Source organism: Mirounga angustirostris, unplaced genomic scaffold (assembly GCF_029215605.1).
Source record: "Mirounga angustirostris isolate CCGP_5_RB_7025 unplaced genomic scaffold, mMirAng1.0.hap1 SCAF_13, whole genome shotgun sequence".
In the NCBI taxonomy this organism is placed as follows: Eukaryota; Metazoa; Chordata; class Mammalia; order Carnivora; family Phocidae; genus Mirounga; species Mirounga angustirostris.
In genome coordinates, this window is record NW_026991721.1 from 48,899,517 (window position 1) to 48,923,286 (window position 23,770).

A 23,770-nucleotide genomic window follows, 5' to 3' on the forward strand; every position below is an offset into this window, starting at 1 on the left:
CTGGGTAGGCCTTAATTACCCACCTACACTGGGATTTGTAAAACCAATAGTAGCAGAGAGTGTGTTTGTGTGTGTATGTGTGTGTGTGTGTGTGTGTGGTTTCCCTTGACCCGCTCACACTAAGCTAGATTGGGAGGAATGCCTGTGCACTGTTCTTTCCTACTGTAAGCCCTTGCAGACATTATACTAGGAGATTCAGACACTCCTTTTCTCTTCACCCACTTTATGTTTCTAGACAATGGTCTTTCCAATTTTTTAAAAATTGATTTGAGGACTGATTCTTAAGCATGTTAATTTAACAAGTCCCTAAGCTGGGACAAATATTTTAGTTCTACTCAGTACATAGTTTTCTCATTTCCCTTTCAGGTCAGTAGATAAATCCTTCTCTTAATATTTCATAAATGCCAGGAGTTAGTTAACAGTGCTGAGATAGCATTAAACTAATCTCTTTGGTTCTTGACACAGCCTTTATTTTATCCTTTACCCCAGAAGATGTCATATTTGCAGACCATATTTATATTTCACCAGGAACACTGCAAATTGTGATTTCTTTAAAAATACAGTGTTCTGCAAAGAAGTCTTAACAGTGACTATAGGGCAACCTTCAGAAAGCCAAATCTTTCAAACTCATAAGATTCTCACTTAATAAATAGAGATGAGTACCAGGAAAGAAGCCAGTGAGCTAAGCTATGTATTTTTTGGCATTTGGGTCTATGTTTTGTTTTTTTTGTTTGTTTTTTTGTTTTTTGTTTTTTCTTGTATTGAAGGTTAGTACTCGGATCTCCTTCCTAATTAGGCAGCTGGCAGAGCAAAGCAACTTTTGGGAACTTTATTCTTAGCTGATTGTGCCAATTTTGAATGATGCATCAGGTGACCTGATTTTTGACATAGCAGATACTTGTTATTTGTTTGTTTTCATTTTGAGTTTAATAGTTGCTTTCTGGGGTATCCTATAAACCCAGCTGTGGCTTTAAGGGTCCCCCTTGCTTATTCTCTTCTTTATTCCACATCTGCCATGCTTTGTTTTTTGTCCCTTACCCTCTTTTAAAGCATGGTGCTAGGCACTCTCACCTTGGTTGTATCACTTCCATCATGGCAACCAGGATGACACAACTGAATTTACATAAATTCATTAAAGGAGAATGGGGCTAGTCATGATTTTTACTTTTGCACACTCTTGGGACAAATTTTTGATTCAGAGGATATGACTACATATTATCATGGAGGCATTTAAGGAAATGGTTCCTAGTTCTTTCTTTGCATTAGCTTTCACTTCTGGAAGGATAATTTTTCTCAGACAACTGGATACATTTGATACCTTAGTCTTGGGAAATAGTACATTAGCTTGACTTGCTCCTGTTTAGAAATAATGACCAGAAAACATAGTTCATGTTTTAAGATCATCCTAGACTTCAATTCAAATGAGGTGAATTCATTAATTTCTTAATTCCAAGATCTAAAAAGGGACAGAATGAATGGAGCTTTTGTTCTATATTTTTACCCAGGTGACAGATCCCGAACCACATAATAAGGAAATCAATTTTCACCCCAGTCTCTCTTGTTTTTGAGAAGGGGGGTTCCTAGTTCTCTAAATTTTTTAGAGATTGTTCTTTTTACCAATGGAAGGCTAGAAGGGCTACCAAAGCAGAATAGCAACTTGGAGGCTGGAAGCAACATGGGGAGCTGGGGTAGATAATCTCTAAAGCCCTTTCTCAGTTTGTTGGATCAGAGTGTTTATGATGTTCCTAGCATAACAAAAGTGAATAAGAAATATTTTCTTTCTTTACCTTCCATTTCAAAATGCTTTCCATTTCCCCACGACCAGAAAAAAATAGGAGTTGCATGAATTTTTGATTCAATTTTAGTAAACCAAACTTAATTTTGAAAGATAACTAAAGAATGCTTGTGTATTCTCAAGGTGGAGAACATATACTCTACCTCTTTTTGCATTCTATCCTGGCCAACTGAATGCTATGCATAGCAATTCTTTGTTAATGGAAAAGTCTGATTCAAAGTCTAATAAAAGGAGGCCTCCATTTATATTCTGTGAAAATACGTGATAACCAGCTTTCTAATACATGGATGAAAGGTCTGTCAAGCCCCTTATCTTGCATCGTTTGTTGCTGTACTACTATGTGCTGTTTACGCTGAACCTTCTTCTAAAAATTACTTCTGAAATGGAATGTGGTTTCATGACTTAAATTCAGTATAAAATTAGATAATATGGGAGAAGATGTCTTGGGTGACTTCTCTCAAATTAATATGTTTAAAAAAACAATTAAAATGATAATATTCTTCAAGTTAATTGTCCCTGACACCCATTAATAATAGTAGCCTACATTATTGCTATACCCATTCATTAACTGTGGGAATTTTAAAGCACTTAAATACCAAAACTGAACCATACTGTGACTATAAATTAATGCTAACTTAATATAGTATCTATACCTGGCTTTAATAAAACTAAAATTGATCACTTTCCTTCTGTCATCAAAAGTCAGTTTCTCTAAAATATGTGATATGTAAAAAAAAAAAAAAAAAAAAAAAGACCAAATCTAAAATCAGGAATCTTGGGTTTTGGTCCTAGCTGCACCACTCACTGATTGAGTGGCTTTAAACAAGTCAATTCGCTTCCCTAAAACTTCCAACTGCTTACCTCTGAAAACAGAAGTTTGGAGTAGATTGATATATATGCTTATTTTTAGCTTGAAAAATCTGTAATGTATAAACATACACTCTTGATTTCAAATTTCAGACACAAGGTGGCACTATTAGTAGTAATTTTAATTTAATTAACAGATAAAACCAGGAGAATTTCAAGATCTGTATATCCAAAGAAAATATTTAAATATGTAAGATACTGCAAAACACACACATGCACGCACATGCACGTGCACGCACACACATATATTCTGTGTTTGGTTGATTACTATACCTTAACATCTGGATGAAACCTGAATAGTTCAGTCAACCAACTGTTTGCTTGACCCCAAGATGATTAATTGATTTTTTTTCATTTTCATGAGAATATTTCAGTGTTGGGTAGGCAATCAAGACATATTTGCAAAAATGTGTGCAAGATAAAGATTGATAATGGTATGATTTCAATATAAATAGAAACTCTTGAACAAGATATATCAATTTTATAGGATGAGAGGAAAGGTGTTGAAACATGGGCAACTTGTATAAATAAGAGTTTGCCATTAAATTAAAAAGAATGCATGCTGGTGCACAATTTCCAAATAATAGGAAAGGCACAAATTTTAGAAAACTGAAAAGGGGTAATCTAATCTTTAGAACATTTTTGCTGAGATCTTCCAACTTCTTCCTGCTGCTTCCCCAAACACTCTCCATAGATGCTGAGGACTAAAGGATGTTTTGTGGTTAAACCAATGTCATGATTTAATAGAATATTCTAGTAGTAAACATGTTTTCCCTAAAAGCTGACTTATTCCCCCTTTGTCTGTTATGATGGTTTTCAAATTAAATCATTCATAATAGGTTCAGATGCATTTCCTCCTTTTTGATGTTTTTCCAAATCCAGGTAGAATTAGGCTCTCCTAAATAATTTATAAAATCCTTATACTCAAAAAATACTGGAGATTTTAGCAATCTCCTAGACTACTACTTTCTTTTACTGAAGAGAAAACTGAGCTCCAGAGAGGAAACATAAAGATGCAGTGGAGGAAAAGTTTTCCTTTCTTCCCTTCTAGTTTCTTTGGTTGCTCTAATAATTAAATTGACATTAAAAAGATTAACAAGAGAAAAACAAATTTTAAGTTCATATATATGGAAGCTCACAGAAATATGAGACTCCCCGAAGTGCCCAAAGAAGGCAGTTTTTTATGCCTTTGAGACAACGAAAGTATTTGTGAAGAATTGATGAAGGGGTTTGGGCTTAGGGCAGCAAATGAGTGGAAAAAGTAACAGAGTCTGCTTATACGGCCTCCTCAGCCCTGAATTACCTACCTATGAGTATTAGGATGCCTCCACCCTCCAGGGGCAGTCAGGGGAGCTATCACAGGGAAATTTATCTCCTGCTTTCAGAGGGACAGAAGAAGGTCAGAGTGTTCTTGCATTGGCTGTTTCCTAAGTAACTTTAATTCAAAATAATCAAAAATTGGTTAAGCATCTGACTCTTGATTTCGGGTCAGGTTATGTTCTCAGGGTACTGGGATCAAGCCCAGTGTTGGGTTCCGTGCTCAGTGGGGAACCTCCTTGAGGATTCTCTTTCCCTCTCCCTCCCCCGACTCCAGTTTTCTCTCTCCCTCAAATAAATAAATAAATCTTAAAAAAAATAATCTATCTGCCAAAATAGCTTATTTTGAGGCGGCCTACTCTGAACCCCATCAACAGCATGAAGATCCACATCTAATCTGTGATAGGGGCAGAAATTCACTTCTAGTGTTCTTTCTACTGTGTACTATTGTTTCAGATGACAGACAATCCTTTCTATCTGGAATACAAATCTCATCTACCTTCCTAAACTATAAATTCCTTTTAGAAAAAAAGTCCATATTTTTTCTCTCATACTGTCTAGCACAGTAGCCGGTAATGTGGAGATGTTCAAAGCATACATCCAAATAAATAAATGACTAAATCTAATGAACAATTATAATAAAACTAATACTTCTTCCCTATTTGTGCCCACTGCAATGCTTCACTTCAGAAAATTACATATTATAATGTCTTTTCCTACCTCTACAAAACTATCTGTGGTGAAAAGTGAAATTTTTAAAAAAATATTTTGTTATAAGTTACTCTAAAACAGGGAGTAATTACAAGTTCTTTTCTATCATTCAGTGGATATCACTCAATCAATCTCAATTTAAATTGTTGCAACTGAACAAGTCATAAAGCTGTGGCTCACACCACCCTTAGCTTAACAGAGGCTGACTGAGCAATTCTTAGGAATGACTTTACCTATGATCGTGATATGACTTCAGTCAGTGATTCAATCTTCTTCAGCCTATTTCTTACCCTGTAGCAGGGGTGATGATAATTACTACACACAGTTGTTCTACTCCAAAATACAGTGCTATCTATGTACGCAAGACCCAGAAATGTGGAAATCTGACACATATGCTTTTGGATACATTTGAAATCCTCTTGTTATATTGGAGAACACACTGGATAAGTCAGTGTACAATAGAAAAAAAGATGATGTCCCATCCTTTTCCTAATAGTTGGTCTAGTGTCAATAATAAGCAAATGTATCTGTAATAGCTTTGCCAGTCTTTGGAAACAATGCAGGGACACCAATTGTAATAGCCTCCATAATTCTAGATCTTGCTGCAACCTACGAATGTAGAACCCTCACAAATCCCACCAAGTTTTCACCCAAGTATTTGTGGAGGTTCTGGAAAGAAATTTAATGTGTTCTCATGTTTTTCTCTGTCCCTCTTTCCTATGGCCTTCTACTTCTGCAATCCCTTGGGGTGAAAGTGGCCTCAGATCCCCATGCTAACCTTCCACTGCCTTCAGCTACCAATATCCAGTATGACAGAGCAGTCGTCTATGCTGAGGATTCAGTCTACGATGTAGTCAACATTGTCCCTTGCTGCTTTTCCAGGATTGTGCACAGTACTTGGTGAAACGGGTGCTTAAGAACATTCATATAAAGGATAAATGAGAGGTACCAAAGCCTTTCCTGGAATTCTGAATGTTTTGAAGTCACATTATGGTCAATGTAGAAGCACAGAGATAGTTGTGTTCTCCCTTCACTGTCTTACTATCCAACTGGGTTTCAAAAGCTGGCTTGCTTTTGTTGTTATGTCTGGGAGAGAGCCCCTTGTGAAAACAGTGCCTTACGCTTCTTCAGGCAGATCTTTCTTCAAGAAAACTGAAGGCAAATATCTTATTCCTTTCACTGGGCTTTAGCCCAAGCTCTTAGGAAAACACTCATTCTTCCCTCCTACCTTCCTCTCTGGAACTGCTACTTCCCCTAACAACCCTGCTGAAATTCTTCACAGGTACAGGATAAAGAGAATGTAGTCATATAGCTCTTTCTAGCTTAGTAGATATGCCTAGATGTGTCTAATTTCCTAACTGAATTCAAATGTTCACAGCTGCTTCAAATAGATATTCCAAAAGGGAAATCAAAATGTTGAATATAAACTATTTGGAAAATTAACAGAAATGACAATTTGGTTTATAAAGTTACGGAATGCAATTGTAACTGAACTCAGAACAAAATTTATAATTTTATATGCCTTGATAAAGTTATTACAAATAAATAAACTAAAATCCAGCTTCAGAAACTAGGAAACGAAACAAAATGAACCAAGATAGGGAAGTAGAAGTGTTAGTAAAGATAAAAAAAATAATATTTTATAAAACTAAAATAAAAAGGATAATAAAAGTAAAATTTATTTTGGTAAAAAAATCTACAGAAAATAAGCACTTAGTAAGCCTGACTCGGAAAATCTTAAAAAGCAAAAATATACAGTATCAGGGGGAAAAAGTATGAGTTATAACTATAGGATACAAGTGAGATTAAACAAAACTATAAGAGAATTTTATTTCTATACATATGCAAGTAAATTTGAAGTATATAAAATGGATGATTTTCTAGCAAAAACATAAGTTATTGAAATTGGCCCAATTACATAAAAATAAACATCAAGAATATTACATTTAAAAATACATTGCTTTAAAAGTTTTTTGTTTTTTTTTTTAATCCACAAGGCTGCTTTTTAACTTTAAAGTGGAGAAGCATGTTTTAGTGTGGCCAAACACTGTGGTCATCAACAAATAGCAACATATTTAAGTGCATGTCTAATAATAAGCAAATTTAAATATAAGATACTTCTGTGGCTAAACATGAAACATGTTAAAAGACAGTGACTTGCTAAGGAAAGAATGGAGTACGTAGAATAGACACAGAAACTTTATCACGTGTTCTTTCTATAAATGAATTTTTAAAAAAGGTAAAGAGCCAAATAGAAAAATGGGCAGCATAGGTGAACTAGTAATTCAGGGAAGGGAAAAAAAATGAAATACACATGGCATGAAAAGATGCTTAAACTCACTGCAAAACTCAGGGAAAGACAAAAATAATAATGAGACAAGCATATTTTGTTCTTAAAATTTAACAAAAATTTTAAATGTTCATAATATCAGTGTTGACAAAGATCTGGGAAATGAGCACTCTCAGATATTAGTGAAAGCATAGATTGGTAAAAATATTTTGGAGGGTAATTTGAAGCCTCAATTAAAAATTGACACACCAATCTTAATTTTAAGGAATTTACCACAAAAATATCTTGGGCTTATAAATATATATGGGTAAGAGAGTCATTGTAGCACATAGTAATATTGAGAACAATGCAGAAATTAAATGTCATTCAATAGGTAAGTATCAGTTGAGTACATGTATATGTACTACACTCAAAAGATATATATTAGGTTTTGTTTTGAAAACTCAATTGGGAACTATATATGACAAAATTCCATTTAAAAGGACATATGTATATGTATGAAATTATCTCTATATAACATGCATAGGCTAATATATGCTTGAATAATCAAAGTTACAAGTTTATGTATCAAACTGTTAATAATTGTTTCTGAAAATTATAATGAGAAGGAAGGATGGGGGAAGGAAGCTTCACTTTAGAGTTTATGTACTTAAAAAATTAATAAGTGACAGTATAGCAGGTGATTTTTAAAATATTTCTTTTGTGAATTTCCAGTTTTCAAATAAAAAAATAGGCAAGTCATGGTGCTTAAGTGTTATAATAAAGAGATGAAAGCCAATATCTGAGGGTCACTTGGAGGAGATGTAGTGAATGCAGTCTCATCAAGGGAGAACTATATCTTCAAGTAGAGCCTTGGATATTATGATTCTTATGAGGAAAAATAAGTAAGATCCTTTAAATGGTGACCTCATAGGCTCTAAACTTCATTTGAGGGATGTAGTATGTCTCTTTTAAGCTTGATTTCCTATTGTCCAACTCACATCTGTGTCATTCCCATATATAAAGTTGTTGCCCTTGTATGAAGCATGAAGCATGAAAGGACATTGTCTAACGCATAGTCTTTCAAACTTTGTGACATATTCCTGGGCTGTAGAATCTTTTCAGTGGATCTTAACCAGCACATCTTAGAAAATAAAATTAGATTGGAACAGTGAGTGTAATATGTAATAAGATACCCTATTATTTCATGGATGTGTATACTAGGTTGGTATGTAACATGTATTTCTTATTTTGAGTCATGACAAAATACCTGAAAGTCATTGGTCTAAAGACAAATAGAAACAGAAATAACCAACGGTGTCATGTGCAGATGCCTCTGCAGCTCATATGATCTACAGATTTCTTTGAGAGGTGTCCAGGTCAGGACTTCATGTCAGCAAATAGCAGTTTCATTATTTGGATTTCCACTATTAAAACTAAACGCTTTTATATGTTGAAGGCTTTGTTTCTTTTTTTCCATCTTGTGATGACTACTTTCAAACTGCATACAATTTTTGAAAGGACTTACACTTTAATGTTCTGCCTTTCAAAATAATGTACATGGTACATTGTGAGGGGGTCCTCAAAACCATGAAATAAACAGTTTTTATAGTAAAACAAGCATGGTCATATCATGAAAGAATGACAAATGACAAAAGTCATTTGGATTTGTAAGATAATGTGCAAGACTGCAAAGTTCTTTTTCTCCTGCAGTGATTACTGCAGGTGCTGTGCCTTGAAATCCCAAGGGCACCCATTCAACTCTCCTGCCCCCAGCACACTTCAGTGGAGAAACCCTTCTATAAGCCATCTTAAACCAGACCTACAATTAGTAAGTAACACTTTCTTAGTAATTCATTGACATCTAATTGAGAGTGGAAAGAGGTCATTAAATGGGAATTGTGAAGGTAATAACTGCCTGCTATACTGGGAAATTTTGTTTGCAAGGAACAGAGATTCAGGCAGATAAACTCAAATACTGGCAATTTAGTATAAACACAGAGATTACAACAATAGTAACAACAGAAATAGGAATATCACGAGGAAACAAACAAACAAAAAAATAGCCCCATAGCTTGAAACTGACCCTTACTGACAAACTGTCATTTTAAATCCAAGGAAGCAAGTGATCAAGATATTTATTGTGGCCTCTAAAGCAAAGGTGACATCATTCTGTTTCTCTGCTTCTCCAAGCTACCAACCACCTGTCTGATCTCTAGTTATATTTTTGGGATTTTGATTGGTTGTGTCTTCTGTACAAAATGTCTCTCATAGTCTCTGCTGTTTCATGTCTCTGTTGCCTGCCTATTTCTCATAATGACTGGCTCTCTGTATCTCCTCAGTTCACTTTCCCAGAGAATGTTTCTGAGTGGTCTGGCTAATAAGGGTGTTTCCTGCCACCAGCCGAGCATAGCAGTTACAGTAGAGATCCTGGAGCTAGATCCTCGTTCAAAGTCCAGCTCTAAGTACTGGGATGAGACCTTAGGCAACTTATTTATTTACTCTTGTGTGCCTCGCTTTCTTCATCTATAAAACAGTATCTATCTTACAGAATGGTTGAGGAGTCGATGCATGCTAAGTACTTAGAAAAATGTCTCTAACTCATACTTAGCTCTTAGTAAATGTTACGTACTCAAGTAAAGTTTTTGCAGCATTTCCTCTCAGTTCACTAGATAACTTATGACTATGGCCAGCATGGTGGGCCACAATATCCAAAACATTATTTCCTAAATTTGTATGATTGAGTATCGGCAATATGCCAAATGCTATAAAAAAGCTTTCATACTTGTAGGGTAATAAAGAAAAAAAGCAAATGAATTTATAAATGAACAAAGTATTTTCAGAGTGGTAAGTACAATGAAGAAAAGAGGGAGGGAGATTGGTAATTGAGTTAGTAGATAGGATCTATTGAGGATGTAACATTTGAGCTTAGATCTAAATGACAGAAGGACTTGTTACCAGACTAATGGTGTGTGGGAGGAGACCATTTTAAGCAGGAGGAATAGTCTCTAAAATAGGAATAGAAAGAAAGTCATGTGCCCAAAGGAGGATTACTGAGAGTGAGAAATAGAGTTAAGGTTTCAACAATGTAGAGTTGTTTTAAGGAATTTGCTTTTGTTACAAATACAAATTGGATCCTATTGGAGGATGTTATGTCAAGGTCATGGGTGAGGAGATTGTATGATTCATGTTCTATTTTTAAAAGATCTAGTTGCTAGATTGTAGGTGGGTAGGAATGGAGTCAAGACACTATTGGACAGGTTTTACAGTAGTCTGGGAGAAAGATGATGGTGGCTTTGGGTAAGGTAGATGGAGAAAAGGAAAATTAAGAGAAGTGGTTGAATTTTCAATATATTTTGGACTGGGCAGGATTTGCTACTAGAGTAGGTAAAAATGTAAGGTAAAGAGAGAAAAGGGTAGGAGTTAAAGACAATTCCTAGATATTTGGCTTAAGTAACTGAGTATATGGTTGTGCCATTTAATTGAATGGAAACATCAGAGGAGAAAAGAATGGGGGTGGGTATTCCAGTGGGTAGAGATACAAAAATAATTTTTATTCGTGTTAAGTTTGAAATGGCTATTAGATACATAAGTGGAGATGTCAGAAAGGCTGTTGAACATGTGGGACTCGAGCTTAGCTGTAAAACCAGAACTAAATATATTATATTAATTATATTATACTATATTATACCTCCATTGGCTTTACATATGGCATCGGTAGTCACTGGAAGAAATAGCTTAGAGAGATGGTGGAATTGGGGTAAGAATGACACTTTCTTTTATGTGTATAATACACTCCCAAGGACCTCCACGGTTGTTATTTTGTTTGTTTTGTTTTGTTTTTAATGCGTTATGGTACAGGCAAGATTGATTGCTAGATTTTCATGAAACCTGCCAGTTAGTAGGAACTTCACCTTTTCTTTCCCATTGATAACAGCTATTTATAACCACTATTTTAAACAGCTCAATGAGTGAGCCTAACTAAGAAATTAATAAATATATCTGTTTCCAATCTCTACAATTAAGACTCCCAAAACTGACTTGGCAGATAAGGGAGGTTTCTGTTTTACCACTTATTAATCCTTTCAGTCATAAGCTGGTACAAATCAATTCTGTATATTATTACCTATGAAGGAGGTGAAGCCTTATAGCATAGAACATAAGAAGATGAGAACAAAGAGAGGACTAATGCTGAGGGCCTCAATATAAATTTTTTTATAAGCATTATCAGCTCTAATTCTCAAAACTACCTGAGAAATATGTGGTGTTATCCCTAATTTTACAGAGGAGGATAGAGCTATTTATAAATGGAGGCATAAAACTACAAGATGGTTAAATATCTTTTCCTTCCCATACTGAAGTAGGGACAAGTCTTGCTAATTGGAGAACCAGGCACATTTTAACTCTTTTCAAGGCAAACAAGAGTCTATTCTTAATAGTGTAGAGGGAGGTATACTCTTTTGTATGTTTGTCTTTTCCCTTTCATCTTTTAATTTAATTTTTTTAAACCAAACCTTCAACTTGGAAAGGAAAGAAAGTTTTCTTCCTGTTGAAATAAATAACATATCTGGGGTTTTAGCCACCTGATGTTCTTTGAAATGTCAATTTCAAGGGAGAAAATTAGCGTTGGAGAGCCTGGGACTAAATTTCAACTGTGCCTTTCTAAATTGTGCATGCAAATGGGCAATTAGACCTGCGATGGGTAATTGCATGCCTAAGTGAACCCTTCCACGAGTAGTTTAGAAACTGATTTTGAAGGTTGAATTTGTAGAAGTCCTTATAAATTTCCTCTTCTGCTGAAACAGCCTATGGGAAGCTCATCCTTAACTTCAATAAGACAACACCACTCTATTCCAGCTACTTCCTAGCAAAACTAAAATCATTTGAGGAGGTGAGAAAGGAACATATAAGAAAACAGAGTGCTAGATATTAACTAAAATTTGTTTTACATATATGATGTGATGACATTTAATCATTGTAGAAAAATTTAAAAATCATATAAGTATATAAAAAAAGAATATAAATATAAAATAGAATCATTAGTAAGCCATTTATCCATCTAGAAATAATAATGTTAGTATTTTGTCCTTATCTTTTTAAACTTATTAACGTATTCATGAGTATTCATTTGTATAATACTATAATATACTTTTCCATATTTATTTATTTATTTATTTATTTATTTATTTATTTATTTATTTATTTTTAAAAGATTTTATTTATTTATTTGAGACAGAGAGAATGAGAGACAGAGAGCATGAGAGGGAAGAGGGTCAGAGGGAGAAGCAGACTCTCTGCCGAGCAGGGAGCCCAATGCAGGGCTCGATCCTGGGACTCCAGGATTATGACCTGAGCGGAAGGCAGTCGCTTAACCAACTGAGCCACCCAGGCACCCCTATACTTTTCCATATTTAACAATGTATTTTATAATGACTGTCTTTCCATAATCATTTTATTTATTTTTATTTTTTTTTAAAGATTTTATTTATTTATTTGAGAGAGAGAGAATGAGAAAGAGAGCACATGAGAGGGGGGAGGGTCCGAGGGAGAAGCAGACTCCCTGCCGAGCAGGGAGCCCGATGCGGGACTCAATCCCGGGACTCCAGGATCATGACCTGAGCCGAAGGCAGTCGCTTAACCAACTGAGCCACCCAGGCGCCCCTCCATAATCATTTTATGACCCTCACATTTTTTCATTTTAATGTATCACAATGTATGGGATTGACATCCCATGCTTAATGTTTAGGTTATGTCTTAATTTGCAGTGTTATAAAATACATTATTTATAAAATGCAGTGGTCAACATAAAGGCCCATTTATTTTTGCTTGATTCCCTATTTCTAGAAATCAACTCCCCTACATGCAATTCTGAATAGTATCATTCTTTTTTATTTTTGTCATATAAATGAAAACCATCTCTCTTTTCCTTATTGTTTTCACTCATATTTCAGGTGTGATCAGCATCTTGTAAAGGTCAATCTTTCCTCTGCAGCTCAGCATGTCTCTGAAATGATCTTCTGATCCTATAAACAGGCCCTTCTTTCTTTTTTCAAGCAAGATCCATTAACTTCCCATAAAATTACTATGCCATGGAACACACAATAAAAAACACTAATCTTCCCTTGTACTCTGCCAAATAAAGCAGTATGATATACATTCAGAAATTAATTTAATCATGTGTGCTTTCTTTCATGTATTCCTATTTACTTAAATCACAAAACATGAGTTAAATTTCCTTGGAGACTCAGGAAAAATCAAGGACTAGTAGTCCTTGAATAAGTCTGTCTTCCTTCCTTCTTTCCTTCCTTCTCTCTATAGAGATGGAGATATATGGAGATATAGATATAAATATATAGATATAGATATATGGAGATGTATATATAGATACAGATATACAGATCTATATATCCTTTCAAAATAGATAACCATATGTCCATTTAAGTGGGCTACATGCTTCACTATTCTCAGTGGAATAACTGTAAGTATTTATTTATAGCAGGATTAATATCAGTGCTGACATTTTTTTTCTTTTTTTTTTTTAATATTTTATTTATTTATTTGAGAGAGAGAATGAGAGACAGAGAGCACGAGAGGGAAGCGGGTCAGAGGGAGAAGCAGACCCCCCGCTGAGCAGGGAGCCCGATGTGGGACTCGATCCCGGGACTCCAGGATCATGACCCGAGCCGAAGGCAGTCGCTTAACCAACTGAGCCACCCAGGCGCCCCCAGTGCTGACATTTTTAATAGTAATTTAATTTCACAAAGAACTGTGGTCACAGGCTGGGTGATTTGAGAGTCAACGGAAAAGTCTCTTGATCCACAAGGACTCCACAAAGTACAAATGCAAATAGTTAATATCCCACATGTTTACAAACAAGCCTGCATCTACTTTGAGAGATATTTAACCTAACTAGAAGTCATTAGTACATGAAAAACTTAAAATTTAAAAGAAATTTAAAAACTTAAGACTGCACTATTAACATTAAAATTAACAGGATAAAAACCTCTATTTTATGAGAATTTCAGGGAAAATAATTAGCCTATTGTTATTGTTTTGGTAGAAGCAGCAGGAATAAAAATTCATCAGGTGTGGAATTTTAAATGAGAATTTTTGTTTTATGATATGATAAACCTATATTAATGTTTTATAAACCCTAGTGGATTATGTGCTTTCAAAAGCCATATCAATAGTGAATTAATTTACCTGATTGATGGAAAATTAGTAAGTATTGGCAAGACACTCTTTAAATTGAATTGAGTTATTCTATTACACAAAATGTTTATAAATGTTTTATCAGTCTGTTGGGTTGCTTATTTGTTTGTTTTGTTTTGATTTTTAACCTTTCAAGAGTTTTAAGTTTACCATTTGAACATTTAATTTAATTAATGGCATATAAATATGTATCTTAAAATGTAACTGCTACTCATTTTGAATAAATCCATTTGAAAAATGTACCTTTTGTGTTGTTTATATAAAATTCAGTTTATTCATTCAGCCATCATGTATTGATTATTTTTATTATTCTTTTTGAAAATCACTTTTTTTTTAAAGATTTTATTTATTTGAGAGAGAGAGCACAAGCTGGGGAGAGGGAGAAGGCTCCTACCAAGCAAGGAGCCTGATTCGGGGCTTGATCCCAGGACCCTAGGATCATGACCTGAGCCAGAGGCAGACGCTTAACTGACTGAGCCACACAGGTGCCCCAACATTAGTTTTTAATGAGCATTTTCTATGCAGAGGAACAGCTTGTTACAAAAGTATACTAAATCCATTCCATCTGTATCTCTAGCTTTATCCCAAAGCACTCTCTCTTTCTGAATTGCCACCCTCCAGCTATACTAGAATTCTTTCAATTCTCTACTTGTGCCAAGTTCTCTCACACTTCAGGAACCACCTTTCCTTCTGCCAACATCCTTCACCCAGCTACTTTTTATTTATTATTTATTTCAGAAGCACCTGACATCCTACTCTAAGTTTGGTTTTCATCCTGTGAACTTTCATAAATGCTGTATCTGTTGCACTGTAGCATTTACCATTTCACATTATTCACTGCTAGACTGTGAGGTTCCTAAAAACAAGGATAACATTTCTCTTACTTGTCCTTGCATCTTCAGTCCCAAGTAGTGTCTGGCAAAAAGGATAAACAAATATTTAATGAACAGTCAGGTGGGTGAATGAATGGACAGATGAAGCAGTAATATGAGAAAACAGGGCACATTTGAGAGTTCTTAGGTGGCAGTGAAAAAAATGTACCAACTACAGCTGATTCTCATTATTTGCAGTAGCTATGTTCTATAAAGTTGCTGTGAACACTGAATTAGCAAATACTGAATCATTGTTCCTAAGAGAAATATAAAGTTAGGTTCCTGTGAGCATCCGTTCAAACATTTTTGTCAGTTAATCAATGCATATTCTTAGTTTATGTGTGTCTCTGTTTAAAGATACCTTATTTCGGGGGGGCGGAGCAAGATGGCGGAGGAGTAGGAGACCTGGATTTCATCTCCTCTCAGGAATTCAGCTGGATAGGGATAAAACCATTCTGAACAACGACGACCTCAACAGGAGATCAAAGAAAAGAATAGCAGCAACTCTCTAAACAGAAAAGCAACCACTTTCTGGAAAGTAGGACGTGCGGAGAAGTGAACCAGAGGTGATATTCGGGAGGATAGACAGCGGGGGAGGGGCCTCCGTCAGCCGCTTCTGGCAAGTGATAGAGCTACGGAGCACAAAATCGGAACTTTTAGAAGTCTGCTCCGCTGAGGGACGTCACTCCGGTGGCTGAGCGAGGGGTAGAAGCCTCGCGCAACAGTGTGGTCTCAGGACCCTCAGGGTCACAGAAAGACCGGGGGTGCCTGAGTGTGGCAGAGCTCCCAGGTAAGGGAGCAGGGAAGCCAGCTGCAGAGGCAGAGCCCGGGCGCGGGCTCTCAGCTCCGGGGAGCCATAAACCATGATCCGTGGCACAGTTGGGCCACTGCTCCTCCAGCAGGGACCCAACAAGCGGCAGATCTCGGGAGACTCAACTTCCTCCCCCAGAGGAGTCGCGTGGGAGTGCACCGCAGGGATCTGCTGGGTTTGGAGACTCCACCCGGGGTCAAGTGCCAGAGATAGAAATGCGCGGTCACAGGCCGGGTGAGGACGGAGTGCGGCCGGAGACCAGGGAGCTGGGAGTGACTAACTGCTTTTCTCTGGGGGCTCACTGAGGAGCAGGGCCCTGAGTTCTCGGCTCCTCCAGGGTGGAGACTGGGAGGCCGCCATATTCACTCTCCAACTCCAAAGCTGTATGGAAAGCTCACAGGGAACAAAAGCTCTGGACAACAACCCGAGCAGATTACTTATCCCGGATGGGGCAAGGGTGGGGGAATTCCACCTCTGGCAAAGACATTTGGAAACCACGGCAACAGGCCCCTGCCCCAGAAGATCAGCGAGAACAGCCAGCCAAGACCAAGTTTACCAATCAATGAGAACGGCAGAACTCCAGCGCTAGAGGAATACTACACATAGAATGCATAGCTTTTTTACCATGATTCTTTAGTCGTTCAAAGTTAATTTTTTTTAACTGTCTTTCTTTTTTTTTTTTTTGAATTTTTCTTTTTCCCTTTTTCAACCAACATCTTATCAATCCTTTTTTAAAAAAACATTTTTATTTTTCATTTTTAGAGTCATATTCTATCCCTTCATAGTAGTTACCCATATTTTTGGCATATATATATAAGTTGTTCTCTCTTTAAAATTTTGAGATACTTTCTTCTAACAGATCAAAATATACCCTAAAACTCTAGTATGTGTTTTTTTTCTACTCCCCTGCCTGATCACATTCTCTCCCTTTTTTTTCTGTTTTCTTCTTTTAAATCCTCTTCTTTCTATTTTCAAACAACTTCTTATCAATTCCTTTTATAAAATTTTTTATAATTTCCATTTTTACAGTCATATTCCATCCCTTCATCATATCAACCCTTATTTTTGTACATATATAAGTTTTTCTTCTTTAAAATTTTGGGAGGCACTTTCTTCTAAAAGACCAAAATACACCCAAAATCTAGTGTGTGGCACTGATCTATATACCAGCCCAATCATATTTGATCACATTCTGTTTTGTTGTTGTTGTTGTTGTTGTTGTTTTGTTTTGTTTGCTTTTGTTTGTTTTTATCTTTTCCTTTTTCCTTTTTTTCTTTTTCTTTTTTCTCTCTTTCCCTTTCTTTCCCACTGTTTCAGGTCTTTTCTGATTTGTTTAGAGTATATTTTCTGGGGACGTGGTTACTCTGCTAGCATTTTGTTCTCTCATTAATCTATTCTCCTCTGCACAAAATGACAAGATGGAAAAAAATCACCTCAACAAAAAGAACAAGAGGTAGTACCGACTGCCAGGGACCTACTCAGTACGGACATTAGTACGATGTCATATCTAGAGTTCAGAATTATCACTTTAAAGATACTAGCTGGGCTTGAGAAAAGCATGAAAGTTATTAGAGAAAACCTTTCTGGAGAAGTGAAAGAACTAAAATCTAACCAAGTCGAAATCAAAAAGGCTATTAATGAGGTGCAATCAAATATGGGGGGGGGGTAACTGCTAGAATAAATGAGGCAGAAGAGAGAATAAGTGATATAGAAGACCAAATGATGGAAAATAAAGAAGCTGAGAAGCAGAGAGATAAACAACTACTGGATCACGAGGGCAGGATTCGAGAGATAAGCGATACCATAAGACGAAACAACATTAGAATAATTGGGATCCCAGAAGAAGAAGAAAGAGAGAGAGGGGCAGAAGGAATAATGGAGCAAATTATAGCAGAGAACTTCCCTAATTTGGGGAAGGAAACAGGCATCAAAATCCAGGAAGCACAGAGAACCCCTCTCAAAATCAATAAAAATAGGTCAACACCCTGACATCTAATAGTAAAACTCACGAGTCTCATAGACAAAGAGAAAATCCTGAGAGCAGCTCGGGAGAAGAGATATGTAACCTACAAGGGTAGAAACATTAGACTGGCACCAGACCTATCCACAGAGACCTGGCAGGCCAGAAAGGCCTGGAATGATATATTCAGAGCACTAAATGAGAAAAATATGCAGCCAAGAATACTATATCCAGCTAGGCTATCATTGAAAATTGAAGGAGAGATAAAAAGCTTCCAGGACAAACAAAAACTAAAGGAATTTGCAAACACAAAACCAGCCCTACAGGAAATCTTGAAAGGGATCCTCTAAGCAAAGAGAGACCCTAAAAGCAACAGAGACCAGAGAGGAACACAGACAATATACAGTAACAGTCACCTTACAGGCAATACAATGGCACTTAATTCCTATCTTTCAATAGTTACCCTGATTGTAAATGGGTTAAATGCCCCAATCAAAAGACACAGGCTATCAGACTGGATAAAAAAAAAGACCCCCCCCCCCCCCAAAAAAAAAAAAAAAAAAACAAGACCCATCAATATGCTGTCTGTAAGAGACTCATTTTAGACCCAAAGACACCCCCAGATTGAAAGTAAGGGGGTGGAAAACCATTTACCATGCTAATGTACACCAAAAGAAAGCTGGGGGTGACAATCCTTATATCAGACAAATTAGATTTTAAACCAAAGACTGTAATAAGAGATGAGGAAGGACACTATATCCTACTTAAAGGATCTATCCAACAAGAAGATCTAACAATTGTAAATATCTATGCCCCTAACATGGGAGCAGCCAATTATATAAGGCAATTAATAACAAAAGCAAAGAAACACATTGACAACAATACAATAATAGTGGGGGACTTTAACAAACCCCTCACTGAAATAGACAGATCATCTAAGCCAAAGATCGACAAGGAAATAGAGACTTTAAATGACACACTGGACCAAATGGACTTCACAGACATATTCAGAACATTCCATCCCAAAGGAACGGAATACACATTCTTCTCTAGTGCCCATGGAACATTCTCCAGAATAGATCACATCCTAGGTCATAAATCAGGTCTCAACTGGTACCAAAAGATTGGGATCATTCCCTATTTTCAGACCACAATGCTTTGAAACTAGAACTCAATCACAAGAAGAAAATCAGAAAGAACTCAAATACATGGAGGCTAAAGAGCATCCTACTGAAGAATGAATGGGTCAACCAGGAAATAAGAAGAATTAAAAAAATTCAAGGAAACCAATGAAAATGAAAACACAACTATTCAAAATCTTTGGGATGCAGCAAAGGCAGTCCTAAGAGGAAAGTATATAGCAATACAAGCTTTTCTCAAGAAACAAGAAAGGTCTCAAGTACACAACCTAACCCTACCCTAACCCTAAAAAAATACATGGAAACCAATGAAAATGAAAACACAACTGTTCAAAATCTTTGGGATGCAGCAAAGGCAGTCCTAAGAGGAAAGTATATAGCAATACAAGCTTTTCTCAAGAAACAAGAAAGGTCTCAAGTACACAACCTAACCTTACACCTAAAGGAGCTGGAGAAAGAACAGCAAATAAAGCCTAAACCCAGCAGTGGAAGAGAAATAATAAAGATCAGAGCAGAAATCAATGAAATAGAAACTAAAAGAACAGTAGAACCGATCAATGAAACTAGGAGCTGGTTCTTTGAAAGAATTAAGAAGATTGATAAACCCCTGGCCAGACTTATCAAAAAGAAAAGAGAAAGGACCCAAATCAACAAAATCATGAATGAAAGAGGAGAGATCACAACCAACACCAAAGAAATACAAACAATTACAAGAACATATTATGAGCAACTCTATGCCAGCAAATTAGATAACCTGGAAGAAATGGATGCATTCCTAGAGATGTATCAATGACCAAAACTGAACCAGGAAGAAATAGAAAACCTGAACAGACCTATAACCACTAAGGAAATGGAAGCAGTCATCAAAAATCTCCCAAAAAACAAAAGCCCAGGGCCAGATGGCTTCCCAGGGGAATTCTACCAAACATTTTAAGAAGAATTAACACCTATTCTTCTGAAACTGTTCCAAAAAATAGAAATGGAAGGAAAACTTCCAAACTCATTTTATGAGGCCAGCATTACCTTGATCCCAAAACCAGACAAAGACCCCATCCAAAAGGAGAATTACAGACCAATATCCTTGATGAACATGGATGCAAACATTCTCACCAAAATACTAGCCAATAGGATCCAACAGTACATTAAAAGGATTATTCACCATGACCAAGGGGGATTTATCCCTGGACTGCAAAGTTGGTTCGACATCCACAAATCAATCAACATGATACAATACATTAACAAAAGAAAGAACAAGAATTATATGATACTCTCAATAGATGCAGAAAAAGCATTTGACAAAGTACAGCATCCTTTTTTTTATTCTTATGTTAATCCCCATACATTACATGATTAATTTTAGATGAAGTGTTCCATGATTCATTGTTTGTGCATAACACCCAGTGCTCCATTCAGAATGTGCCCTCCTCAATACCCACCACCAGGCTAACCCATCCTCCCACCCCCCTCCCCTCTAGAACCCTGTTTGTTTTTCAGAGTCCATCGTCTCTCATGGTTCGTCTACCCCTCCAATTTCCCCCGCTTCATTCTTCCTCTCCCGCTACCTTCTTCTTCTTCTTCTTTTTTTCTTAACATATATCGCATTATTTGTTTCAGAGGTACAGATCTGAGATTCAACAGTCTTGCACAATTCACAGCGCTTACCACAGCACTTACCCTCCCCAGTGTCTATCACCCAGTCACCCCATCCCTCCCACCCCACCCCCCACTCCAGCAACCCTCAGTTTGTTTCCTACGATTAAGAATTCCTCATATCAGTGAGATCATATGATACATGTCTTTCTCTGACTTATTTCACTCAACATAATACCCTCCAGTCCCATCCACGTCGTTGCAAATGGCAAGATCTCATTCCTTTTGATGGCTGCATAATATTCCATTGTATATATATACCACATCTTCTTTATCCATTCATCTGTCGATGGACATCTTGGCTCTTTCCACAGTTTGGCTATTGTGGACATTGCTGCTATAAACATTGGGGTGCACGTACCCCTTCGGACCCCTACTTTTGTATCTTTGGGGTAAATACCCAGTAGTACAGCATCCTTTCTTGATCAAAACTCTTCAGAGTATAGGCATAGAGGGTACATACCTCAATATCATAAAAGCCATCTATGAAAAACCCACAGCAAATATCATTCTCAATGGGGAAAAACTGAGAGCTTTCCCCCTAAGGTCAGGAAAACAGCAGGGATGTCCACTATCACCACTGCTTTTCAACATAGTATTAGAAGTCCTAGCCACAGCAATCAGACAACCAAAAGAAATCAAAGGCATCCAAATCGGCAAAGAAGAATCAAACTCTCACTCTTCGCAGATGATATAATACTTTATGTGGAAAACCCAAAAGACTCCACCCCCAAACTGCTAGAACTCATACAGGAATTTGGTAAAGTGGCAGGATAGAAAATCAATGCACAGAAGTCAGTGGCATTCCTATACACAAACAACAAGACAGAAGAAAGAGAAATTAAGGAGTCGATCCCATTTACAATTGCACCCAAAACCATAAGATAATTAGGAATAAATCTAACCAAAGAGGGAAAGGATCTGTACTCAGAAAACTATAAAATACTCATGAAAGAAATTGAGGAAGACACAAAGAAATGGAAAAACGTTCCATGCTCATGGATTGGACGAACAAATATTGTGAGGATGTCAATGCTACCTAGAGCAATCTACACATTCAATGCAATCCCCATCAAAATACCATCCACTTTTTTTAAAGAAATGGAACAAATAATCCTAAAATTTGTATGGAACCAGAAAAGACCCCGAATAGACAGAGGAATGTTGAAAAGAAAAGCAAAGCTGGCTGCATCAAAATTCTGGACTTTCAGATCTATTACAAAGCTGTCATCATCAAGACAGTATGGTACTAGCACAAAAACAGGCACATAGATCAATGGAACAGAATAGAGAGCCCAGAAATGGACCCTCAACTCTATGGTCAACTCATCTTTGACAAAGCAGGAAAGAATGTCCAATGGAAAAAAGACAGTCTCTTCAACAAATGGTGTTGGGAAAATTGGATAGCCACATGCAGAAGAATGAAACTGGACCATTTCCTTACACCACACACAAAAATAGACTCCAAATGGTTGAAAGATCTCAACATGAGACAGGAGTCCATCAAAATCCTCAAGGAGAACACAGGCAGCAACCTCTTCGACCTCAGCCGAAGCAACTTCTTCCTAGAAACATTGTCAAAGGCAAGGGAAGCAAGGGCAAAAATGAACTACTGGGACTTCATCAAGATAAAAAGCTTTTGCACAGCAAAGGAAACAGTCAACAAAACCAAAAGACAACCGACTGAATGGGAGAAGATATTTATAAATGACATATCAGATAAAGGGCTAGTATCCAAAATCTATAAAGAACTTACCAAACTCAACACCCAGAGAACAGAGAATCCAATCAAGAAATGGGCAGAAGACATGAACAGACATTTTTCCAAAGAAGACATCCAAATGGCCAACAGACACATGAAAAAGTGCTCGATATCGCTCAGCATCAGGGAAATCCAAATCAAAACCTCAATGAGATACCACTTCACACCAGTCAGAATAGCTAAAATTAACAAGTCAGGAAACAACAGATGTTGGCGGGGATGAGAAGAAAGGGGAACCCTCCTACACTGTTGGTGGGAATGCAAGCTGGTGCAGCCACTCTGGAAAATAGTATGGAGTTTCCTCAAAAAGTTGAAAATAGAGCTACCCTATAATCCAGCAATTGAACTCCTGGGTATTTACCCCAAAGATACAAAAGTAGGGATCTGAAACGGTACATGCACCCTGATGTTTATAGCAGCAATGTCCACAATAGCCAAACTGTGGAAAGAGCCAAGATGTCCATCGACAGATGAATGGATAAAGAAGAGGTGGTATATATATCAAATGGAATATTATGCAGCCATCAAAAGGAATGAGATCTTGCCATTTGCAATGTGGATGGAACTGGAGGGTATTATGTTGAGCGAAATAAGTCAAACAGAGAAAGACATGTATCATATGACCTCACTGATATGAGGAATTCTTAATCGTAGGAAACAAACTGAGGGTTGCTGGAGTGGGGGGTGGGGTGGGAGGGAGGGGGTGACTGGGTAATAGACACTGGGGAGGGTATGTGCTCTGGTAAGCACTGTGAATTGTGCAAGACTGTTGAATCTCAGATCTGTACCTCTGAAACAAATAATGCAATATATGTAAAAAAAAAAAAAAGAAGAAGAAGAAGAAGGTAGCAGGAGGGGAAGAACGAAGGGGGGGAAATCAGAGGGGTAGACGAACCATGAGAGACAATGGACTTTGAATAACAGAGGGTTCTAGAGGGGAAGGGGGTGGGAGGATGGGTTAGCCTGGTGATGGGTATTGAGGAGGGCACATTCTGCATGGAGCACTGGGTGTTATGCACATACAATGAATCATGGAACACTACATCTAAAACTAATGATGTAATGTATGGGGATTAACATAAGAATAAAAAAATTAAATAAAATAAATAAAATAAAGATACCTTATTTCGTATATATCATTAATTTATTAACATTGAACTCACAGTCAACAGCACTATATATCGATCTATAAATGTTATCCACAGACTGTATTAGTTTTCTATTGCTGCATTACAAACTACCATGAATTTAGCAGCTTAAAACAACATATAATTACTATTTCACAGTCTCCTGGGTCAGGAGTCTAGGTTCTAGAGACTGAGACTGAGTCCTCTGCATAAGGTCTCAGTGTGTTACAAACAAGGTGTTGACTGGGCTTCATTCCTGTCTGGAGCTTGGAGTTCTT